Here is a 26,702-nt window from a genome sequence, read left to right as displayed (position 1 = left end):
ATTTCATGTACAATTTTTTTATATTTCTTTTTTTAAAAAAATTTGATTTCCAAATTCTGTCCTTCCCTTCTTTCCCTCCCCCCTTTCTGAACACGTGCAGTTATGCAAAACATATTTCCATATTGGACATAGTGTGAAAGAAAACACAGACAAAAAAAGAGGAAAAAAGAAAGTGAAAAATAGTCTGTTTTGATCTGCATTTGGACTCCATCAGTGCTTTCTCTGGAGGTGGATAACATTTTTCATCATGAGTCCTTTGGAATTGTCTTTGTTCATAATATTGTTAGGATAGCTAAGTTATTCATCATACAACGTGGCTATTACTGTGTTCAATGTTCTCCTGGTTCTGCTCACTTCACTCAGCATCAGATCATACAAGTCTTTCCAGGTTTTTCTGAAGTCGGCCTGTTCATCATTTCTTATAGCACAATAGTATTCCGTCACAATCATATACCACAAACTTGTTTAGCCATTCCCCAATTGATGGACATCTCGATTTCTAATTCTTTGCCACCACAAAAATATTTTTGTATAAATAAGTCCTTTTCTCTATTTAAAAAAATTCTTTGGGATAAAGACCTAGTAGTGTTATTGCTGAGTCAAAGGGTATGAACAGCTTTATAATCCTTTGGGTATAGTGTCAAATTACTCTCCAGAACAGTTGGATCAGTTTACAACTCCACCAACAGTGCATTAGTGTCCCAATTTTTCCACATCCCACATCTCATTTCCCTGAAAGGAGGAAAGTAGTACCTCAGAGTTATTTTATTTGAATTTCTGTAATTAGTAATGATTTATAACATTTTTATATGACTGTAGACAGCCTTGATTTCTTTGTCTGAAAACTGATTATTCATAGCCTTTGACCATTTATCAATCGGGGTAAAGTTTTGTTCAAGAAGCAAATCAAGTTACACCTTCTTCACAAATCCTTCCTTGACCACTTTTCCTCTTTCTTCCTCATCTCAAATTGCTCCTTGCATTTTTCTCTGGATTTCTTTGTAGCACTTGAAAGCAGAATGATGTGGTGAAAAGAGTGCAGGATTTGGAGGCAGGAGAAACCTGGGTTTGAATCTTACCTCTGACCTGTATGATTTTAAACCTCACTTAACATCTCTCAGCCTCAGAGTTGGGGCTACAAAATGGAGATTGTGATGCTTAGATGGCACAAATCACAGGACTATTATAAGTAGAGTGCTTTGAAAACCAAGCAGAGCTATGCATGTTATGAATATGACTCACACACTTGTAGCATAGTTATTTGTGGACTTAATCCTCTCCTAACCACATTTGATTTTAAGCTCCCTAATAGCAGAGTTTATGCAATATTGCTAGAGGAGCTGAATCATATCAATCTTGACTTTTTTGGTATAAGTGAAACCAGAAGAAAGAAAGAAGTTGTAGCTGAATAGAATGATGACTCAGAGATACTCCTTGGAAAAACAAAGCCAAAAGTTGGTGGAGTGTCATTTCTCTTGTAACCTAAAGGCTAAAAGAAATATGATTTCATAGAACTTTTAGTTATGATATATTACAAGTATAACGAGTATTTGCAAAGTGATCACCAGGAAAACAATTGCATCTTATTCACTAATATAGGTTACTGGGGACAAAGTGGTAGTGACATTTTACGAAGAACTTTTTTTCTATTTTAATTTATAGCAAGCATATCGAAGTTGATAGAATTCATTTCCTGCAATACTATGCCCATTCCTTTGTCACCAAAAAAGAATTTTACTTTTAAAGTGCCAACAGGCAGGTTGAGGTTTATAAATTGTCCAAAAACTATGTTAATTATGTTTTCTGCCTCATTTTTGACACTTCATAACCATTATTGCATAACTTTTGGGGACATGCTGGAACACATAGCATTGAAGACCATGTTGTGTTTTCCTTTGTTTCACAAGTTGCCAGGGACAAAGATCTCATCACCAAGGGGCAGACTACAAGTGATGAAATTCTCTAGATTTCACTGCGCTCATCATCAGAAGCAAACCAGAGCTGTTGTTGGAATCCCACTTGAAACCTGTCCAGCTTGGGAGGATTTGCTAGAATTTATATATCGCCAGCTTAGCCTTTGAGAACCCAGTATTACATCCATGATACAATGAAGTGCTGCAATAGTGCTTCGTAAAAGATCGGCACGTATGACTGTTTAATCGTTGTCCTCATTATTTTTCAAGCATCTTATATGTATCTTGGTGGCAGAGGTGGTTGAAAGTCAAACAAGGACAGATAGAAATCTGCAAAAGCCCCAAAATGTAAAATTCAGAAAACAAACTGTCTAGGAAAACAATTATTGATACATTAATTTTTCTAGAAATAAACACAGACTAAATAGGGCTTACAAAAACAACAAAGAATTTACCTAGTTCAGACTTCAGAGCAGAGCATCACCTAGAGCAGGACAAATGGAAACATGCTTTCAGGAAGCCTGGGGACCAGTCGCCCGTGAAGATTGGGCTAGTTTTGATGAAAATTAGTGTGTTATGATGCACAGATGAAAGAGCAAATGGGTTTTCTTTACTTGATGAAAGCACTGAATTCTGAAATTATGCACAGCAGGTACAGTAGGAGATACCGCACAGCTTTCAAAAGGTAGCACATATATTTATGCCGAAACATTTGTTTTATCCTTTCCCCTCCACAGCGTTGTTGAAGAAAGAGAGTTGAGTAATAAAGAAAAAGGGTCAAAAGCAGATGAGTCCACAAGGTACACAAATAAAGACATTTAATTAATGGAGAATCAATGGAAAAGGGAAAAAGGGACAATCATATAACTTTCCGCTTAGTCTGTAGCAGCTTTTCCTTCTTCCTTCAGTTGATAAACCCCGCTAGTATTATGGTCCGGAATGGTTATTTGGTGGCAAGGTGCTGGCACTTAATGTAATCACAGCACCCTACCCAAAATGCAACATAACCAAAGTTGGTTCCTTCCTACCTCCCTTTTAACGTGCCCTTCCTCTCCACAGTTCTGCCTCTCTCCCAAGACCTACCTTTATATTCTATTCCCTTGGGTTTATTTAGCAATCATAAATTCTTCCCCAATTTTTGATGATAGAAGCTTGAGTATTCAAGACTCGAGTGAATTAAATTCTATCTTTGGACTTCTGAACATTCAGATATCAAGAAAGTTGTATACGTGGGGAAGACTGTTTTTGGGGGGAGGCGGTAAAAAGGGAGTATCTAGATTCAATCTCAAACTACTCTACTTGAGTTGGCTCTGAGCCTGTCCACTCCTAAGCCTACTTTTTATAAAGTTGCTGAATTAGAAGCATTGTTATATAGGTATAAGCAGATAGATTGAATAAATGCATGCATGAATGAGTGAATATATAAAAAATAATTTATTAATTATTAACTATACACCAAGTACTAAATTCTAGATGAACAAATACAAAATCAAAAGAAAATAGTACCTGCAGTCTAGAAGCTCATATTCTAAAAAACAAATACATAGGGGATCAGTGGATAGGGAGGAGGACTTTGGTTTGAAAGGTTCTACATTTCAGTGGGATCATTGAGGTGAACCCCAACCAGGAAAAATGACAGAGCAATTTGATTTGGGCTCCTGGTTCCAGAAGTGGAGGTTTTTTTGGGAGGGGGTTTGGAGGATGGAAGTATGTATAACAATAGTCCAAGTTGCTATTGAGGAGGTGCCTATCAATAGAGGAGGGGTAGGACTGACGCATGGTTAGGACTTTCCTGAATTAATGTTCTAGGAAAGGCAGTCACTAGTCAGAAGAATGGAGTTCTGGGGCCAATTTTTCTATTGTGCCTGTTTTTTGTTTTTGGTTTTTTTCATGTAGGCAGTGAGGTTGTTTAAGAGAATGGGGAGGAGAAAATCTGATACAATATTTGAAGAGCACATAAACATATTGTCCCTTGTTCAGTGAAACGGTATCACAGATCTCAGAATTAGAAGGCACTTTAGTGGTTACCTCATAAGTGAAAAATAATCCACTCTACAATGTGCCTTGAAAGTAATCATTTAGCTTTCTCTTCAAAGTTTCTGGTGGAGGGAAATCTACTATCTCCTGCCACAGCCCATTCTCCTTTGGGCTAGCTATAATTATTAGCAGATTTTTCCCCCCCTATATCACTCCTAAATCTGTCTCTTTATCACTTCCATACTTGGCTCCCTCTGGGACTAAGCAGGCGTCTAACTTCTCTTCCACTGGCAGCTTTTCAAGTACTCGTTGACAACATCATGCCCCAACAAAGTCTTCCCTTCTCCAGGCTAAATATCCCCAGTTGCTTCAATCAATCCTCATCTGTCATGATCTCAAGATCCTTTACCATCCTAGTTACCCTTATCTGGAATCTCGCCAGCTAATTTTTCTCCTTTTTAAATTGTATTCCCCAGAAATGAACCCAATACTATAAATGTGCTATGACCAGGGCAGATTATAAAGAGATTATCAACTCCTCCATGTTGGATACCATACCTCTCTTAATGCAGTTTAGGATTGTGTTAATTATTTTTGTATGTTATATCATACTCTTGACTCCTGTTGACCTTTCAGTTAACTCTAACCCCCAGCCAATCTTTAGCTAAGCTGCTATTTAGTTATCCATCCCATTTTTTCAAATGGTGAAATAGCCTCTTTATACAAATGAGGTAACTAAGCCACAGAACAAGGAAACAACTTTTCTGATGCTTTTGCTAGGTCCTGGATTTACTCTCTTTGGGGCCAGTTCATTTTTTTCAGGCTTCGTTAAATGAATTAATGAAACAGAACAAAATTGCATATAGCACAACTACTGTATAGCGTTAGACAAGAATTTCAGATAATGTAAAACTACGTGATTCTGAGGGACCACAGTGGCCACCAAGCCAATCCGCTATACAGTAATCAGGCATAGGATTCATCTTTGAACAAAGGCTTTATGAAAGGGCCAAGTCTAGAAGGCAGAGTGGAAAGCAAGCATATGTGCTATGAATAATGATGACAATAGTAAGTAGAAGGGCTAGGATTTATGTGTGCACGGTATGAGTCTGGATTCTTTCGTTTTCAGATGCACACACTGATAGGAGCCACCATGAAGCCTATGAACAGACTTCTACCATACTTATTTTAAAAGGCAGCTACAGACTCAAATGGAAGAACATGAAAGCAAAAGCATTGATTTTTTCTTTTTCCTTTCTTGAAGAATGTTTGGCATAGAGTTAAACTCTGGAGTTGAACTCTGTTTGGATGAACTATTCATACAAGGAAAAACAAGTGCATGAAAATCGCTTGTTGTCCAGACCACGACATGCGGTTCATTAGACAATCTATGAAACTGGTGCATCAAGACCTATATCTTATGTAGACACTGTGGACAGATAACTAATCTCAATAAATCAGAGTTAAGTAGCAGGAGGAGAATGGACTGGATTGTGTTGGAGGATTTGCCCAATGCTTTTAATAACACCAAGGCCACTGAAACAAGGCTAATCTTTTTAACACTGATGTTCTTATGATGTGGCATGACAGTGAATCGTGGACTGTCACAATCTGAAGAATTACAGTTTCCCATTCTGTAAAGGACAAAGGAGAATGCTCATAGTGAGCATAAGGAGGCCGTAATATATTGTGTTGTTCAGTTGTTTCAGTCTTTTCCAGCTCTTTGTGACCTTATTTGGATTTTCTTGATAAAGATACTGGGATGGTTTGTTATTTTCTTCCCCAGCTCATTTTACAAATGAAGACACTGAGGCAAAGAGGGTTAAGTGACTTGCTAGGGTCTTGTAACTAATAAGTGTCTGGGTCCTGATATGAACTCAGGCCTTCTTGACTCCAGGCCCAGAATTCTTTCTACTGTGCCACCTAGATGACCCTGTAATATATTACCAATGAGGAATTCTTCAGGAGAATCTGAAGATTTTTCCTTCATCACCCACTCTGGAGAACGAATTGATGATTCTATGATTATCTAAGTGCATAATTAGTGGGAAATTCCTCAATGTGCACTCAGAAGAGCTGAGTTTGAACCCCCCTCAAGATTCGCTAGCTATGAGAACACATGTACTGCATTTAACCTCTCAGAGCTTTACCTGTAAAATGAAAACAGTAACATTTGAACTATCAACTCATGGTGTTATGACAACGCTAATTGCTGAAGGTAAGTACTATAGCAATGCAAACTCCTATACTGTCACAGAGAATCATACTCATGGTCTTGGTAGCCCAGTGCCCTGTATGAAAGAGACCTCGAGGTATATTTTCCTGGCAAATATTATAGTTGCCTGTCTAGTGGTATTTATACAATGCAAAATATATGTCTAGGTGGCATAGTCACCTTGGAGTCAGGAAGACCTGAGTTAAAATCCTGCCTCAGACCAGCTATACAACCCTAAACAAATAATACTTGTTTAAGTTTAGTTTTTGTTTAGTTTAATTTCAGCTTTAGTTTCTTCATCTGTAAAATGGGGATAATAATGACATCTACCTGACAGCATTGCTGTGTGGATCAAATAGGAGAACCTCTGCAAAGCCTTTTGCAAACCTTAAAGCGCTATATATATGCTAGCTCTATAGGTTGTCTTGACTATCCACAACTGACTAGTTTAGTGCACTGGCGGCACAATGGTATGACGACAAATTCATTGTTCTTAGAGTCAGACGGTCGAGGTTCAAGGTGAGGATCAGCCATTTTTCACTGCCTGAATTTGAACATGTCTTTGTTTTTTCATTTTGGACCTTCAATTTCCTAAGTTTTAAAAAGGTGGCAAACACTACTTGTATGACCTACTTGCACAAGATTGTTGTGGAGTCTTATATAGTGCTATGAAAATGTAAAGTCTTATGATTTACCATCCATGGATTCGTCTAAATTTAATGAGTTGAAAAATGAAAAACAACAGTGCTGGAATCCCTCCCCACCACCCCACCACTTCCCTCAATTCTCTCTCTTGTTGATATCTTGGAAATTTCATGTAATGGTGGATGAGATTTCATTTCCAATCAGTTCCACCTTTTTGCTCAATAAAGATTCCAGTATTAAGAAATCAATATATTATACTATGTTATGTTATATTATGTCATATTATATCATATCATATATTGTATCATATTATTATAGTATGTTGTATTGTATTGTATTGTATTATGCTATGTTATGTTATATATGCATTGGTATAGGTATCTGATAAAATGAGGGTCTTTGCAGATAGTCAACTTGGATTCACATCAACCTCAGTTGGATTGTACTAAAAAGGATGGGCTAATCTCCACATCTGAAGCCCTCCTTTCCACCCCCAAATTCACATGGGTTCTACACTACTGCTTTAGTACTTAAACATATACCGATTTGTGATATCTTTAATTAATTTGTTAAACTTTTCAAGTATATTTTCTCTCGTTTTTGATTATATGTTGCCTGGAGAGAACCCTGAATTTGGATTCAGCAGACCTGGATTTGAGGCTGTACTTTGTCCCTTACTCGCTGTGGAGCTATATTCAAGTCGACTAACCTCTCTGAGTCTCCCTTTCCTAAAATGAGAATAAATGGTACCTACACACCCTACCTCACAGGGCTTAGGCTCAAATGACATAATGCATGTAACGTGTTTTGTAAACCATGAAATACCATGTAAATGTCAGCTAGTCATAATTCTACACAGCTCCCATAAAACATAGCATAATACAAGTGGTCAATAAATGACTGTTAAATAAATAACCCCCCAAATTGTATTTATCTATATAATTTCCTTTTTAAAACTAATTTTCTTTATAGCTTTGGGGAAGTCAATTCTTAAACAGACATTGTACCAAGTTATATGGTAAAGGAGTAATTTTTCTTTTTAAGGATAACCACACCATATTATTCAAGTTCAGACCTAGAGCAAACATCTCCCTACTGACTCTGGATGCTCAGACATGCCTTCCCTTACCTAGATAAGGAATGGAGCTGATTAGAATTAAATGGACTCACTTCCCCTAATGCATCCATGCATCACATCTGTGATAATCTCTTTCGTCCTTATTGACTTTTAACAGGTGGGCCAGCATCTTAGCTCAGTGTTAGCATTATTCTACTGCTATGTGCCAATTCCCTAATCACTTAGGAAGGAGGAATACAGAAGCAAGCTGTGATAGGGGTAGTTTGGAGCCAACCTTTTCAAGTAGGAAGATCCCTTTTTAAGGTCAAATATGTGTATACTCCCTCATGTAATAGTAGTTATTCTCAGTGTTCGTTGATTAATAAAACACAAAGTGACAGAAAGTAATTGGAGATTCAGCATGCTTTAAAATAAACTTGTATTTAATTAATCAAAATGGGGCAGCTAGGATAGTGCAATGGATAGAGCACTAGACCTGGAATTAGCAAGACCTGAATTGAAATCTAAATGCAGACACTTACTAGCTGTGTGACTCTGGGCAAGTCACTTAACTTTATTTGCCTCAGTTTCCTCATCTGTAAAATGAGCTGGAGAAGGAAATGGCAAACCACTCCAATATCTCTGCCAATAAAACCCCAAATGGAATCACAAAGATTTGGAAATGACTGAAGAACACCAACTACAGTTTTTTTTTTTTTGGCTAGGCAATGGGGTTAAGTGACTTGCCCAGTGTCACACAGCTAGTGTTATGTGTATGAGGCAGGATTTGAACTCAGGTCTCCCTGACTCCAGGGCTGGTGCTCTATCCACTGTGCCACCTAGCTGCCTTACCAACTACATTTTTTGAAAAAAGAAGTATATGAAAATATTTAGTCAAAAGACTATATATTTACATAGTTGTGGATTCAAAGTCCTCTTTCAATAAATAAATCATTGGCTCACTTATAGGTCCTCAACTTCGAGGTTGGGATCCATTGATGAGATAATTCTAGTCTCTAACTCTTTGGCTACCTTATTTGACACAGTGAAGGAAGTCTCTGAAATACCTCCCAACTTTAATGATTTTAATAGTTAGTAGAAGGCTATCTACCCTGCTCCTCGGGCCTCTGTGAAGCCTTTCATGAACATCCCAACCAGAAATGACCTTTCTGTCCCCTGACTTGTTATGACAGGTATTATTTATACTACTCAATTAGCACTCTTTTTCCAGGTAGTCTCTATACTCCCAACCTACTTCTCCAGTGAGAATGGTCCCTCTGGTGATGGAACAATGACCATCAAGAAGTCTGCTTTCTTTCCTTCTACTCAGAACAACTCTGAGGAGGGTTCATAGGGATATTGCACCATGCTAGAGAAAGTCTTCATCCTAAACAGGACAGAATTTAAATATGGAAATCTTGGAAAACAAAAGGAAACAATAGCGCACAAGGAATAGACTCTAGACCATGTTCTCATTGAAAAGCTTCACGACAGGAAGAAAGGAGAAAAACTAGTAGAAAGTCTTATGGGAATGAAAAGGCCTCACAAAAGAAAAAAGCAAATGTTTCCTCCCTTAAACATATTTTGTAATTGCAAATGTTAGTATTGGAGATATTTAAAAGTGTTATATTTTTGTTGTTATTGAAGGAGTAAAAAGGATATAAATGAAAAAGAAAAAAAAAACATGTATTTATTTTTAAAAATTCTCTTGTCTTTTTGTCCCATGGGAAAAAATGGTCTGAAGGCTATAAGGAGACCCATTTCCCACACACCAGTCCAGCTGCTATGGTGTATGCTGATATTTAAAAGCTTTCTAAAATTTGATTGAAATATTTGGTTCTTCAGTTCTTCTAAGGGAGGATATTGTGGGCTTAGAAGATAGTAATGCTTTCATAGCAATACAATCTGTTTTCCAGATATAAAACATAAGAAGACAGCTTCTGTTGGTACTAAATAGCATATAAGAAATTGAAATGCTTCTGGATGAGAGGACATTTTTGTCCTGGGATGTTATTTATTTATTTTACCCCTTTTGCCATCTTGTATAATACCTAGAATAAAAACTATTACATAAGAGAGCTATCATCCACTCTTATTTTAGGATAAGTACCATTTTAGAGAAAATATTTGCATTTTCAAATAATCAAGAAACAACATGATATATGAACATAACTTCTAAAATAAGAGTCTTAGCCTAACTCTTTCAAAGAGCTTTCATTTTGCTGGGGTAATAAAATGTCATTCTGCAATAATCTATCCCATCCTTTACAATGCATCTGGTATGGGTAACACAATTTCTTAGGAAAAGTTACTTCCTGTAACTAATGATATGCTAAAATCTTGACCTAGTCCTTAAGCTCAATGCCAGGCATTTTTCTTTGTCCATTTCAATGTACCTTCTACCTTTCCAGTAATAATTCAGATCAATTCTGGCAACAAATATGTAATAAATAATATCCTTAGGCTTTGGGGATGATCATTAAGAAATGTGTTTTTATGCAAAACGAAAACTCAGATTTAAGAACATGATGTGGCTCTGGAAATGTAGCAAAAAAAAATGGAATGGCATTTGTAATATTGGCATAGAAAAGAATGTTTATATGCCAATGAAAAGTGCTTGGTTTTAGCAGTGGAATACTGGTCACCATTCAACACCCTTCCCTCCCCTAAAAAGAGGGGAGAAGGGAAAAGGGGTAGAAAGTTCAAAATCACCCAAGGTTATTAGAGTTATGAGGCAAGGTATTTTTTTTTCCCTTAGTTTGCTTTGTCATCAGAATTTGGCTTGGGTGTTTTTTTTTTTTCCATTCCCTCCCCACTCTGGAACATACAAAACAATACAGTGGGTTTTTAAAAGGTCACTTCACATTGAAGTGGTGACTTACTAAACTGAAGGAACATTTCCTAGCTCAGGCTGACTTCTTTCTGAAGGGGCACCAGAAAAAACAAAACAGGTTAAAGTTTGTCAACCTCAATTTGCATTTTATGCCTTTTCAGTGCTTTGCTGTTGGAGCCTAAACGCCATCATTTTTAAGCCGAGCTTTGTGTATGGATTTCTTCATTTACTTTTCAAAAGCAATGCTTCAGAAAAAGAAGATTATTTCTATGAATATTATAAATCATATATTATTATTCCAAGAAAATTAACCAAATCCAGAGGCAGGTCAGGCTTTCCAGTAAACATGAATTTAGTATTGTTTAAATATGTAGAGAAATGAGTTTTATAAATTATTTGCCTTTTTTACATGCAATATACATGTTATGATATGGATATTATTTTACTGATAGACTGTAACTAAATACTCAGGCACTTAAAAGGGACTTTTGAATGTATAGACTCCAATAGCTCCTTTTTTAACCATTAGAGTTCCCACTATTAATACAATTGCCAAGAAAGGGGCAAATCTGATTGTGGAGTCATGTGCACTAACAAGGAAAAATAAATATGTTTTAACTGAACTACAAAAATTTTAATTTAAGATTAATCAAAAAGTTAATCCCATATTCTTGCCAAATAAGCAGAAAAATTTCCAAATTAGAAGTGGGAGGGCCTGCCAACTGGCAGATGTAAGTAGGTATTCTGATACCTATGCATTTAATTACCTTCAGGGGTGATACAACAGCTTCTGAGGAGTGAGTTCTGAGAGAGTGGGTCAAAGCCCAGCAGGTACTTGGGCATTAGAGGGGCACCAGACCATCGCTGAAAGATGTTCTAAGAATATCTGCACATGGGGGTTGGGTGGCGGGGGGGTGGAAAGCAGTAGGAAGAGGTTTGCAAAATCTGATTTAAAAAATGCTCCATCTTTTTAGATTTCTGGCCCTGATATATAATCATCCTGATGACACAGCTATGTTTCCCTATTGTCCTATATAAGCAACATATATAGCGATGAAAGAAAATAATGATTCAGGTCTCACAATTCGAAACATGATGGTTTTTTCCCCCCTCATTTTACTCCACCCTCCTGCAGAGCTGCTGTAAGTATGGATCTCCCTTTGAAGTCAGCTTGCATCATCTTTGAAGGTATATAAAGCAAAAAGGAGAAATGGCCTGGCGGCTTTGCTCAAAACGAGCTGTTAGGAGCATTCCAATTCTTGCCTGACCAACTGCCCTTCAGTCTCTGGCTAGTCACTCTTTACAGCAGTTACCAAGGAGTTAGCAGGAGTGATACTTTAGGGATCAGGTCTGGATTGATCTTTACTAAAGGAATATGGACTCTGTAGATTCCAGCTCTGAACTGGGCTTGTCCTCGAGTCCGTTACATGCTTTATACCATTGGTAGAATGGGGTAAGCTCTGACTGACAGTATACCTACAGAGATGAAACCACTTTATTAAGAGAAAATACTTTCCTAATTTTTTTTTTGGTTAGGTAAGAGGTACCTTGCTCTAAGGACATGGTCTACTTTTCCCTAATTATTCACATGCCTTTCTCCCTTGTTATTCTAATCCCTCTTCGTGACTTCAGTTTGACCCTGGGTTCTTACAGGATATGCCAATGCAATATAGGTTCTGGCAGATCCTACCAAGCTGGCAATAGTTTGAGTACAGCCCCAGCAACAGATCAACCTAGCTAAATTTGGAGAGGCTTATCACCAGATGGTCGACCATTAGGTGATTTTTTTTGCTTTTTTTTTTTTTTTGCCCTTGTAAAACATCAAAATGGTCTACTAAGGCATACAAAGATTGTGATCTATCTTGGAAAGGGTACCTACCACAATCACGTTATAGAATCTGGTAGTATTAGGGTACGAAGATGCCCAATATAGAGGTAAATAGAAAGCCAGCCCCCCTGCCCCCTGAAAGATGAAAAAATTTCCTGACCTGTAAGGAAGATGATACACTTAAATGAATGGTACATAGCTAATACACAACATTATTAAACCTGTTTTACTCTTTTAAAATCACCGTTAGAATCTCTGCATGAAATTATTAAAATAAGTTTAAAATACCCGAGAGATTAGATGAAATACCATTTTAGAGGTTCATAATAGACAATTTTGTAAATCCTATTATGGTATAGTGGTAACTCTGAATTGTGTCAGGAGAATTGAATTCTAGGCTCTGCCATTCAGCTGGTATCAATGTTCATGAACATGTTAAATTCACATACATTTCCTTATCATGTGACCTTTCTAATTTAGGCAAGGAAAAAAATGAAAACTCGGATCTTAAGTAGATTTCATTAGATTTATATAAACAGTAGCATTCCGTTTTTAAATTTGAAGGTCTTTATATAAGGTGATCTCTAGACTTCCTCCCACCTCTCAAATTTTATGGTTATATGTAATTCTATTGCTTGTTAAATTTTCTTGTTGGTATAACTTTGTTCAATGATTCTTTGTACAATGATTATTAATAGCAAGTGAAGCATGAAACAGAAGTGTTTGCGCACCAAAAGTGTTTGCCACCGTCATGGAGGATATCCAGTGAATAGTCCAAATGAATGATGTATTCACTAGAGATATTCACCATAGAGGTCTTCCAGATGCTCCTATTTATCCATGGAATTTATTTATTAAATTTGAAAGAAAGAATGGCACAATGGATAAGACATTGTATGTGGAGTTAGGAAAATCTGGATTCAATTCCTGTCTCAGACATTTAATAACTGTGTGACTTTAAGAAAGTTAATTTCTCTGTGCCTCAGTTTCCTCATCTGTAAAATGAAGGGGATGGACTCTGTGCCCTCAAAAGTCCCTTCCGTTGCTGAATTTATGATTCTATGATATAAAACTTAGCTACTCTATCACACTGACTCAAGTCGAGCTTAGTGTCTACTAAGACCCTCATTTTGTTTTAGGTAAACTAGTTTGGCCAAATCCATATTCAATTTGCGAAGTTAATTGTTAAAATTAATACTATAATAATTAAAATTAAAAATAAAATCCCTATTATATTGCCTCCTTGATTCTCAACTTTATTAGAATCCTGATTTAGTTATCCAGTATATTAAAAATCCATCCCGGCTTTGTGTCATCTTTAAATCTTACAAATACATCATCAATGCCTCAACTATAAAATTACAGGGTTATAATTGGTGATCCTGAAGTTCTTTTTTTCAGCTGTAACATTCTATAAAGGTATAAGAACTGGATTTGTGCTTTGATGGTATATGGAACTCCTGGCTTTCTCTGTTTCTCATGCAGATGAGCCCCTGCTCCAAAACTTAGCATTTTGTGCAGTACTGGGAGGTGAAGGGATTCATCCAGAGCCACAGAACTAGTAGTTGTCAGAGGGAAGACTTGAACCCAGGCCTTCTTGTTCTTGAGATCAATTATCTACTCACTAGGCCATACTTTGGAGATTCTGTACGCTCCTAATAATTCTTTCTTGTCCTATAGTTGCATCATGCTGAAAGCAAAGGAGATCCAAATTTGGAGTTGGAAGATTTGAGTTTGAGGCTTGATTTTGCTCCTGATTACCTGTATGACCTCAAGCATAGTGGGAAAGACAGTAAACATAGCATCCGAAGACTTCTATTCACATTGTGGCTGTGCTTCTGACTACCTATTTAACACTGGTCAAATCACTTCCTTTTGACGAACCTCCATTTTCTCATCTGTAAAATTAACACATTGGGCTAGAGCCCTGCTCTCAAGTAATTTGTTTTCTCAGGGCCTTTATTTTCCTTATCTGTAAATTGAGTGACTTGCATGCAGTGATTTCTGAGGCCCCTTCCAGCTCAAGATGCTTAAATCTCAGTTGAACTCTCCAGTGCAATGAGACATTCTATTAGTCCCATTCCATTGTGTTCTACAACACTGTCAAATTGTAACTGGTGATGACTTTGGGGGGGGCAGGATACCACTTGGGAAACCAAGTGGACAATAGCAAGCTAGATTGCATTCATGTCTGTTAGTTCCCTTTGAATCTGTGAATCAAGCCTTGCTATTTTCCCATCTGATTTTCAGGTCAGCATCAAGTCAAAGTTTCTAATTTCATGCAGTTGGTGTAGTTGAACCAAAATTACATTTCATGCCATGGGGGGAAAACTCTACTTACTTTTAATAGCCCCTTTGAAAGATACTTTGAAGACATTACTTACTCTCCTAGTATGTTGACTATCCGAAGAATGAATTATTATATCCTTGTCAAATTTTAAATATCATGCTGTTAAAAATATTAGTCACACAGGGGGCTGTTTGACAGTAATGTCACAGTAAAGCTCTCTTGTCTATATGAACAGGGGTAGTCTGTGATTTAATATCACGTATCAGCTGGTACATGCCATCCTGGGGTAAAATTGGAGAGAAAACTCTGCTCAAAGTTTCCCTGGGCATTGGTAGAAGCCTGCCAACAGATCCTCTTTACTTAGTATTTTAGCCAGCTGAGTTAGGCTTTGGTTCTTCCTCCCTCCAGTTTTTCCATTTCCCCAGGGGCAATGCTTTAGAGAAAACCTTTACAAGCCAAACCGCTATCATTTAAAGTGGGGATGGGAAAAAAAAAGCAAGTTAAAATCTGGACCCTGAAGTATGGAGTTGGGGGGAGGATGGTGGGAGAAGGTTATAAAGAAATGGATCCAAAGAATTTCTAAAAAGGCAGTTTTCAAGCTTAAAAATAAGATTAGAAACTGCCTTGTATGAGCCCAACTGTGATTAAAAAAATAATCCTTTTATAGTTAAGTCAGGATTTTTTCTTTTTTGTTCTTTGACTTTTTCTTGCCGGGAAAGAGGCAATCTTCACTTATTCAGAGCAAAGAAAGAGTCACTGAGGCAGCAGCAGAAGCATCATGTGGGTGAAGGTCAGGCCAATTTTCACCCAAGTGATGCTGTTTTATCACTCATGGAACAAAGATTGAGGCCTTCCTTTTCTCTATCCTTTTGTGCTCTCCCCTATTACTTTAACAGATCTGAACAAATCTGACACATTTCATCCCAAAGTTCCATTTAGCAGCGTTTATTTCAAATCCTCTAAATTTTGCTTCTTGATACTGCTGAACCTAGGGCTGCTATAAAACCCACCTGTTTAGGAAGGGCAAGAAGAGTTCCATAAAAACAAAATGATCGTAGAGCATGGGGCCAGCTCTTATTGGGAAGAAGTCATTTGCCTCAGGATCCTGGGTCAATGATATTAAGGCCAGGAGCTTGTGAGCTCCCCTGGTGTCGATATTCTGTGGGGCTGCAAACATTTAATGTTGTTTACTGGAGTCTGAGTTAGAGATCTGATATACTTTGCAGCTATGGGGAAAGGTCAGGGGGATATGCCAAGACGCTAAAACTAATGCTTACACTAAAGAATAGGCAGTGACCTCAAGGAAATTTCCTTTCTATCTTGTTGCCCTTGAGAGGCTGTTCAAATTCAATTTCATTCTAGGGTACATGAAATCATGTGGGTTTATTCAGATGATAAGATCATATTTCCTGAAGATGTTTTGAATTTTAGCTTGGGAAAGGTGAGGATTTAGAGGTCATAGGGTCCATCTCATACCTGAGGCACAAATCTCTTCCAAACACCTATAACTAGGTATCACCTACTTGCCATATTTTGATCCCATCCAATCTGACACACATCAACTATGTCTTCATTCCCTCCCTCAGTGCATTTGTCTCCTGTGGTCTGGCATGTCCTTTCGCTACCCCATAGAATCACTAGCTCCCTTTAAGGCTCAACTCATGTACTACCTCCTAATGAGTCTTTTCCTAATCACTTCCCCTCCCATTTGGTAGTGATCTGTGCCACCTCTCCCCCCTCCCCGAAAATATTTACTTATGTTTCCATGTTGTTCCCTGACTCAAGAATCATGCTATGTACATTTTTTTTAGTTTACTAGTTTTAAAATTTTAGTGTATTTTTAATTTATGGAATAAAACAAACATTTCTATAACATAGTATAATATAAAATATGATCACACATGAAATCCCAAATCTGTTAAGTATAACTTACTATTCCTTTTCAATACATAATAAAATTATCATGTAGACATTTTTTGTTATTTTTCCTTTTTTCTTCCCCCCACCCCGAGGTGGCTACCATTAGACACAAACATATATATATGTATGTATGTATATATATGTATATATGTGTATATATACATACACACATACACATGCAGACACATGTATATACAAATGTGTGTGTGTAAAATATTCTATACATCTATTTATCTGTTCTTTCTCTGGATGCAGATACCATCTTTTTCATATGTCTTTTATAGTTAATTTGGGTATTTATAATAATCAAAATAACTTAATCACTCAAAGCTGTTCTTAAAACAGTATTGCTGTGGGGCAGCTAGGTGGCACAGTGGATAGAGTACCGGCCCTAGATTTAGGAGGACCTGAGTTCAAATCCTGTCTCAGACACATAACACTTACTAGCTGTGTGACCCTGAGCAAGTCACTTAATCCCATTGCCTAGCCAAAAAAAAAAAAGTAGTGTTACTGTACAAAATGTTTTCACTTCTGCTCATTTCATTATTTCGTGCAAGTCTTTACCTTTTAAAAATTCCATATACATAATAATAGCTAACATTTATTACTTTGTGGTTTTCTAACATTGTATTATGTTATTTGATCCTTACAACTCTTCTGTGAAGGAGATGCTATTATTATTCCCAATTTAAAGAAGGGAAAATTGAGGCTGAGTGACTTGCTCCAGAAAGATTTTTTTTAAATCTTGTGTTTTCCTATTTTCTGATTTTGATACTATATCAAAATCCTCCTGGTGGAATAGAAGAAGATACTTAAGGGGAGGACAATGGTTTTTTTTTAACCATTTCTTCCTTAGAACTCAGGTTAGTGCTTGCCTCAAAGTAAGTGCTCGCTGTATTACATTTGGATCCTATGAATTGCAAGGCCCTATATGACATATATATATATATATATATATACATATATATATATATATGTATATATATATATATGTGTGTGTGTGTGTGTGTGTGTGTATACACACGCACATATATATCAGCCACATATGTATATATTATATTACATATATAACATATATATGCGGCTGGTATATATGTGTGTGTGTGTGTGTATATATATATACATATATATATCAGCTGCTGTTCTCAAGGAGCTTCTATTTTCTAATGGGGAGATTTGGATATAATATGAGAACCAGAACATGAGAAGCAATGTGATTTTGGTAGAAAAAAAATCAGTTAAGCAATGCTTTTGAAAAAACACAAATGTGAACCTTATTCAAAAGGATTACATTTTGCTTTTAATATTCTCATTTCAGTAGTCTTCCAAGAACAAGTCACAAATGAGAATATTATAATTTCATTTTTAGGCTAAAATCAGTCTTTTTGGCAGCTGTAATTCTGGTATCCCTTTTCTGAGTGGTACCAAACTATTTATAGTGTTTTCCTTCCTTCCTTCCTTCCTTCCTTCCTTTCTCTCTCTCTCTCTCTCTCTCTCTCTCTCTCTCTCTCTCTCTTCTCTCTTTCTCTCCCCCTCCCTTCCTTCCTTCCTCCCTTTCTTTCTTTCTTTCTTTCTTTCTTTCTTTCTTTCTTTCTTTCTTTCTTTCTTTCTTCTTAATCCTTGTTAAGGTATTTTTTCCCCTTTTCTGTTCCTCCCCCAAATCCAAACAATAGTTGGTTGTTACAGTAGATGGGTCATCAGGGTTAGGGAGTCAGTAAGGGGATGGTTTAATTCCTTCTTTTCTCTACTTTAAAACTTGGGCTAAAATACCTTATTAAAGGAAAATTGAACCCCACAGTGGTGATATCAGAAATGTTGAAGAATAATAGAAAAAATTATAATGGCTTTTCAAATCTATGGATGTACTGCTTTAGGTTAAGAAACTAACTGTAACTGTATTTCTCTTATTCATAAGAAACTGCCCAAACTTGACCTTGATATTATATGGAAAGGAAAGCATTAAAGAATTCCATCATTTTTAGCAGTGTGCCCCTCTGTGATTTCTTTGTACAAAAGTGAAGAAAAAAACACATGCAAAAAGACATTTCACCTTTCCTCCATACATTTATTGATTTCAGAATGATGGATACATGACATTTTAATGAACTAGAGAATGAAAATGGAGTTGATATTGTCCTTACTTGGAGGATCTAATCCATCAGCAAATTCTGCTCATTTTTTCTACGCAAATTTTCTCAGATCTGTTTTTTTCCTATTCACTTTCACAGTCATTACTCAAATTTGGCACCAATCACCTAATGCCCAGACTAATGTGATTATTCCTCACTAATTGTCATGCCTCTAATCCTTACCTTCAATTCTTCTTTAGTGCTTAGCTCAGTCTATTGGAGTGAATAGCATAGAAACACAGAATTAGGGCTAGAAGGGACTTTAGAGGGCTTCTAGTCCAAACACCTTATTTTACAGATGAGGAAACTGAGGCACAGATTGGTTAAGTGATTTGTCCAAGTTCACATGAGTAGTTAGTGACTGAGCTGGGATTTGAACACACCTCCTCTTACTACAAATATACCAGGCTTTTTACTATACCATGCTGCCTTTAGACACCCAAGACATGTTGGTTGATTGAATGAATAACTGGATTTATTTTGTACATTGCAGTTTGAATTATCTTCCTTCAATCAATCAATACACATTTATTACATAATTAGTGTGTTCCAGCACTGTGCTAATTGTTTGGAGCAAGGCAAAAACATTAAAAAAAAACAGTCTTGTCCTTAAAGAGCTTACATATGAATGGGGTAGGCAATAGGCAAAGAAATGCTTTCTAAAGGGAGGATAATCTTAGAGGGAAAGGCTCAGTGGGTAGGCCTCCTGCAAAAGGTGACATTTGATGAGACTCTTGAAAGAAGCCAGGTATGCCAAGATGAAGAAGTGAGGTGGGAGTGACTTCAGGCATGGGGGACAGCTCATGCAAATGCACAGAGATAAGATGGTGTTGTGTGTGAGGAAGAGTAAGGAGGCTGATAATGATTGTAAAAGGGAGTCAAGCAAAGAAGACTGGAAAGGTAAGGAGGGCTCAAGTTGTGAAGGCTTCAGTGTCAAACAGAAAACTTTAGATTTGATCCTATAGTTAAGGAGGGAGCCTTTGGACATTATTGGCTATTGTGGCGGGGGGGGGGTGACATGGGCAGACCTACGCTCTAGAAAAAAATCACTTCATGAGTTGTGTGGAAGAATTGGAATGGTGATATCAACCAACAGGCCACTGCAACAGTGTAAGCAAGAGGTGATGAGAATCTGAAGTACAGCAGTGGCTGGGTGAGTGGAGAAAAAGGGTTGGTTATGAGAGATGCAGAGAATGAAATGGCAAGATTTGGAAACTGATTGGATATGTGGGATGAATGAGTTTGAGGAGAGAGGGAAGACGGAAGGTTGTAAACCAGGGAGACTGAAAGGATGGTGGGATCCTCATTAGTAATGGCAAATAGAAGAGGACAGGGTTTGACACCATTTTCAACATCATTCCCCACCCCCATATACTATAGATGTCCCCTATCTCTGACTTGAAGTAGGATTCTCTTAGAATAGATTGCATGTTCCTCGATAGCTGAGTGGGAAAGTGGGAGGATTCTCTCTGATTTTTATAGGAATGTCTGAACTGGAAAATTGTTCTTGTCTATCAACTGATGATTTTTTATACCTCTTGGTTAGCAAGAAGTTCATGTTATTCCAGGTTTTTTGGGAGTAGTAAATCCTTTTAAAGTATTCTCTAATTCAACTAGTATTTAGTGCTAATTATTTCAAAAGGATGGGAGCTCACTTGTCCACATATGTTTGTATTGTTTGCACATTGTAAGTTTTCCCTATATTCTCTTGCCTTCCTTTCCTGCTGTTTGTGAGAAGCATGCCACAGTAGGAAATGAACTGCATTGGTAATCAATTGACCTAGGTTCAAGCCCCCCCCCCCCACTCTAACGCTTGTTGAATGTATACCTTTATATTCCACCTTGCTGACCCTCAGTTTCCTTACCTGTAAAATGAGGCCACTTACCCCACAGGATTGGTGTGAGGAAAGCATTCTTTCCAACCTTCAAGTGCCATGGTAATGGCATTTACTACAATTATTCAAAATTAAATAAGCAGTTTTTAAAATGAGAGGTCTTTCATCATTCTGTTCCATTCCATTTTATTCCACACACTTCTTAAATGCCTACTAAGTTTAAGACTCTGTAGTTACAAAGACAATAGTGAGAAATTTCCATTTTGACCTCTGACATCTCTAAAAGGAGAGGCAGTGGATGGAGTCCTCGGAGTCAAAGCTAGGTTCAAATCTTACAAGTGATAACTTATGAGCTATGTGGTCAAGTCACAACTTCCATGGGTCTTAGGCCCATCTTTTAAGTTGCAGAAAAGTTGCAATAACTAATCAATATAACTCCCATTCCAAGAGTTCTCCAGGATGATGAAATCACAGATCCTCTGTGTATAACTATATCCTAAAAATATGCAAGCCCAGTGGATGACTCAACTGATAATCAATAAACATTTATTGACTCTTATGTGCCTGGCACTGTGTTAAGTGTTAGGGATACAAAAAGAAGCAAAAGATACTGCCTGCCTTCAAGGAGCTTCCAATTTAATAGACACTATATGCAAACAGATAACAAACAAACTATAACCAAGATTGACAGAAATAATTAAAAGAGAGAAGGCATTGGAATTAGGAGGGGTTGGGGAAGGCTTTTTTTAGAAGGTAAGACTTAAAGGAAGCCAGGGTGGTTAATAGAGCAGAGGAGGAAAAGCATTCTTTTCTTGGGGGACAGCCAGAGGGAATATTCAGAGCCAAGAGATGGAGGGTCTTGTTTGTGGAACAGCCAGGCCAGCACCTCTGGATCAAAGAGTAGGTGTGAGGAGTCAGGTGTAAGAAGACTGGAAAGGTTGGAGGGGTTTAAGTTAAGAAGGGCTTTGAATGCTTTACTGTAAGAAACATATTTGTGGGAAGGAGGTTTACAATCATTGTGACGTGCTGTATGTAGAGTAGTGGAGACCAGACCAGTTTTCCGTGGCTCAGATGGTGCTTATAAAGGCTCAGCCCCTGTCCTTCTATTCCCTGTCTCACCCATGGAACCATATTCATTTAAGGGCAGTAAATGCCATGTGACAGTGAGGCTGCCACAGAGCTCTCTTGTCTCTCTGGGTGGAAGATCGGTTAGCAATTACCGCTGGGCAGTCCATATAGGCCATCTAGGTTGGCTATTAATTAAGCAATAAGACATGACAGGCAATGCATTTCTGGGCAATTTAACACATCTCTTGAGGGATTTTTAAAGCAATGGACCAAAGGTCAAGTGACTTTACCCACCTGAGAAGTGCACTGCCAGGAATATGTCGTTGCTTCCAGGAAAGTTGAACACGAATCATTGAAAATAAAATTTTAGAAAATGAGTCTGAAGATTTTCCAGGGCATAGTTGGCAAAATGCTTTCTCTATCTAGACCCACAGGTCTGATGATATCAAGTAAATAACCAGACAAGAGCCTGTGTGACCCACTCTCCAGTTAATAATATCTAACATTCGTATCGTGCTTTAAGGTTTTCAAAGATCTTCACATGTATTAGCACAGCTGATTCTCACAGTAACCTTGGGAAGCAGGCGTTTTATTCTGATTCCCATTTTTATATGAGGAAACAGGTTAAGAGAAGTGAAGGAACTTGTGGAGGGCCATGTACTGAGTCCGTATCTAGACAGGATTCAAACACAGACCTTCTTGAATCTCTATTCTGCACTTTATTCCCTACACTACTTCGACAGGAATATAGCTCGAGATTGGAAGTCCACCCACAAGACCCAGGGAATCACAGGATCAGGAAGTTAGAGCTGGAAGAAACCTCATTTTATAGATGAGACAATGAGGGTGAAGAAGAGAGCCTGGGGCTGACCCAAGATTGGAGAGGTCCTCAGTGGGAGAGTCGGGATCTGAATCCAGGCTATACACCTCCAAACCTAGTGCTCTTGTAGAAAATGAGAAGTCGTGAGCAGACTGTGATCTCCAATCTTCTCAGCAAGACGCCAGCCCCCATTGAAATATATAAAGCACTTGTTTATGCCGATGCCAACTACTGGAAAGACTTTTTGGGAACATCAGTGTATAGGTCACATTTGGAGGAACATTTTTCTTGTATGGACTTAAATCTCAGAGCAGCTCAGACACTGTTCCAAGTTACCAAAGGCTTTGTCTCCCTCCTTTCCCTCACTCCCTCCTTCCCTTCCTATTTCATGTCTCTCTCCTTCCCCTTCTCTCTCCCCTTCTCCTTCTCTTCTCTCCTCCCTTCTTTCCTTTCTTCTCTCCTCCCCTTCTTTTCTTGTTCCCTCCCCTCTTTCCTTCTCTTCTCTGTTCCTGCCTTTCTCCTTCCTTCCCTCCCTTTCTTTTCCCCCCTTCCTTCTTTTTTTCCTTCCTTCCTCCATCCTTCTTTCCTTTCTTCCATTCTTCCTCCCTTCCTTCTTCTCTCCTTTCCTCCCTCCCTCCATCCCTTCTTTCCTTCATTCCTTCCTTGCTCTTCCCTTCCTTGTTCACCTCCTTGCTACCCTTCTTCTCCCCCCCTCTTCCTTCCTTCCTTTTTTTCCTTCCTTTCTTCACTCCTTTGCTCCCTTACTCCTTCCTCCCTCCCCCCTTCCTTTCTTTCTCCCTTTCTTATTTGTTAAGTAACTACTATGCAGGCAGCATGGAAGAGTAAATAGAATTGTGGCCTTGGAATAAATGAATGAAAGCGAAAAGCACTTACTATGTGGTATCCACTGTGCTAACCATTGGGGTATAAATTAAAAGGAAAGGCAGTCCTTTCCCTTGAAGAGCTTACATTCTACTAAGGGGAGAGACCACGTGAAGGAGCAGTGGCCAGAGATGAAGCAGAGAAGCTCATTTCATTTTTACTTTGATCTTATTTTCTTTACCGAAGAGAATGACTTTCAAGATAGAAATGAGAAAATAAAAATGGTTTACAGGGAGTTGCTATCCAACATAAGAAAGGAGTCTGTGGGATGGCACTTAGTTGTCCATGATGAATTCAAATCAACTGGCCCAAATGAACTATATCTTGAATACTGAAAGGGCTGACACAGGTGATTGCTAAGTCATTGTCAGTAATGTTTGAAAGATCCTGGAAAATACATAATTGTAGAAGAGAAAATGTCCTGATTTCTTTAAAGTTATAGGTGCGGGGAAGAAGGGAGAAAATAGATTCTGCAAACTATTAGCCTGTGAACTTGACTTCAATTCCTGGGAAATGTGTGGAGTAGATTATTAAACTGATCATTGGGGAATAAATAGAGAGGAAGTAGTAATTATAGTGGGTAGCTGGGTGGCTCAGTGGATAGAATGCTGGACATGGAGTTGGGAAGACTTCATTTCAAATCTGGCTTTGCACCCACTAGCTGTGTAACCCAGAACAAGTCACTTAATCTCTGCTTGTACTAAATCACTGGAGAAGGAAATGGCAAACCACTCCAGTTTCTTTGCCACAAAGCCCCCAAGGACAGTAAGGTCCACAGAGTCACGAAGAGTTAGATGTGACTGAATGACTGAACAACAAGTAATTACAATGATCCAACATGACTTCATCAAAAACAAGTCACTGACCCCATTTACTTTTGAATGGGATTACTAAACCATTAGGTGGGGGAAATGCTGCCAATATAATTTATGTAATATTTTTTTTTTTGCCTAAGTATCTCACCCTCTTACTACAGAGAAGACACAGAAATGTGGACTAGAAGATAATACCATTAGAGGCATTCAGAACTGGTTGCATAGCTGGACTCAAAGAGTAGTTTTTGATGGTTTAATGACAACATGGCAGGATATGTGTATATAAATATATTTACCAATGAGTTGAGAAAGACAAAGATGTCAACGATGTCAAATTTGCAAACGATGCAAAGCTTGGAGGGATAGTAAATATCCTGGACAATAGAATCTAGGATAAACATAAAGTCTTATACCTGGATACAAAAAAAAAATCAACTTTGTAGGTACATGTTGAGGGAGGCATGGTTAGAGGGCAGTTGTTCTGAAAAAAAAAGATTTGGGGAATTTAATGTACTACAAAGTTCCCCATGAGTCATCTATATGATATGATAGCCCAAAAAGCTAAAGAAATTTTGGGCTCCATTAAGAGAGGCATAATCACAAAAATCAATGCAATCTTTGGCTTTATTACAAGAGATGCAGCTTTCAGAGGCAGAGAGGACACAGTCTCACTGTACTATAACTTCCTCAGATCTCATCAGGAGTTTTGCGCTCATTTCTCCATGCCATCATTTAAGGAGAATGTTTATAACCTGGAAAGTGTTCAGAGAAGGGTGACTAGGTTGGTGAAGGAAAAGATTTAAGTCTGTGTCATTTGAAGGTCAGTTACAGGAGATGGGGATGCTTACTATGAAAAAAATAAGATTTGTCAGGGGAGGGGGGTTGTGTGGGAAGGACAGGGAATGTTAACTTCCTTCCAATATCTGAAAGGCTCTCGCATGGCGAAGGGATTAGGCTTGTTCTGTTTAACCCTAAAAGGCAGAATCAGGACCAATGGATGGAGGCGAATTGAAGCTTGACAGGGATGGGGGGAGGGGAATGACTTTTCTAACAATTCAGGATGTCCAAAGTTGGAATGTACTGGCTCAAGATGTGTCAGATTTGCCCTCCTTGGAGATCTTAGAGTGAAGGCTAGGTGACCACTTTTCAAGTATATTAAACCAGAGAAATTTTGAAGGTATGTGTCGAAATAGACGGCTATCAAGATCCCTTCCAACTCTGTGGTTTTGGTCTTCCTGACTTCAGTATTTTCTACGCAATGCAACGATGACATTCAACAAATAAAGCAGCCAACCTTTAGGTATTTTAATAAAAAAAATGAATCATGAATTTTATATTTTATAGGGATGATAAAATAAAAAGATTGAGAATACTGGCACTTGTATCTTACTGTAAGGCTCACAGACATTTCCCATATAGGGAAGTGGTTCTAGTTAAAATTGTGTGTGTTTGGAGGGGTAGGGGAGTGTGGGTGTTTTTCCTTAAATTTCTATTACCTGAGATGCTGACTAATCACTCAAGGGTATGCTACAGGAAAATCTTTATTTTTTGAAAGTAAAAATCCATGCAAAGATTATTCCCATTTAAAAATTTTGGCCCACTTCGTCAATCTCTGCAATTGTAATAGCCCCCAAAGAATTACACATGGTGAAGTCATAGAAAATGAAAAAGACTTCTCAACATTCAACATTATGCCATCTTCAATGACGATCCCAGAGAGGGCAATGGTAAAGAACACTTACGTGTTTGGACCTAATTCAAGATCATCTATCCTCTCTTGCAGTGTGTACCAGAAGTAGACCTCACCTAGGCATTCCCATGAGGTACTTTCGTAAAGTGGATTAAGACATATGCTTTCCATATGCCTTTTAGAGTTTCACTATATAGGGCGTATTTCAGTGGTAGAAAAATTGCCAGGCAATAATTCATTTGTAGAAGTATTCTGGTGGAAATCCCAGACAGAAATAATGCTCTGAGATGAAGAGCACATCAGAAGACCTTATGATAAAACAGGCTAAGCATCCTCAAATGTATTAATGAAGTTTCAAGGGGCCTGTGCATCCTGAGGGCTCAAGATGGCCCATCACGAGAGCTGCATTTCAAGAGGGATTTGGCTAATCTCTTCCCCTGCATTTGGAGCTGGCTCAAATATTAGCCTTTTATCTTTAGTTGGCTTTTTCAGACCCCTTGCTTGGGAGTCTTGATCTGCAGCAGCCCCAGAGATGACTTTCTACAATACACCATTAGTTATTAAAGTTTTATATAAAGGCCACTAGTCCTTGCTTTTCTTATTTTTTAAGACTGCCATAAGAATTACTGTCCATGCACAAAAAGATGCTATTTAGAAAATAGTTTGTGAATCCCCTTTCAGCACAATAATGGTCCATATAACTCTATTAAGTCAGTTCCTTTAATAGGGAGAGTACCTGTTTAGTTTGTAAGAAATTTACCCCTGCTGAGATTTGAACCAGATAC

This window comes from Phascolarctos cinereus, unplaced genomic scaffold (assembly GCF_003287225.1).
Source record: "Phascolarctos cinereus isolate Bilbo 61053 unplaced genomic scaffold, phaCin_HiC Scaffold_7;HRSCAF=346, whole genome shotgun sequence".
NCBI lineage: Eukaryota > Metazoa > Chordata > Mammalia > Diprotodontia > Phascolarctidae > Phascolarctos > Phascolarctos cinereus.
The sequence above is the reverse complement of the archived record's forward strand: the minus strand, read 5'-3'. Positions refer to the sequence as shown.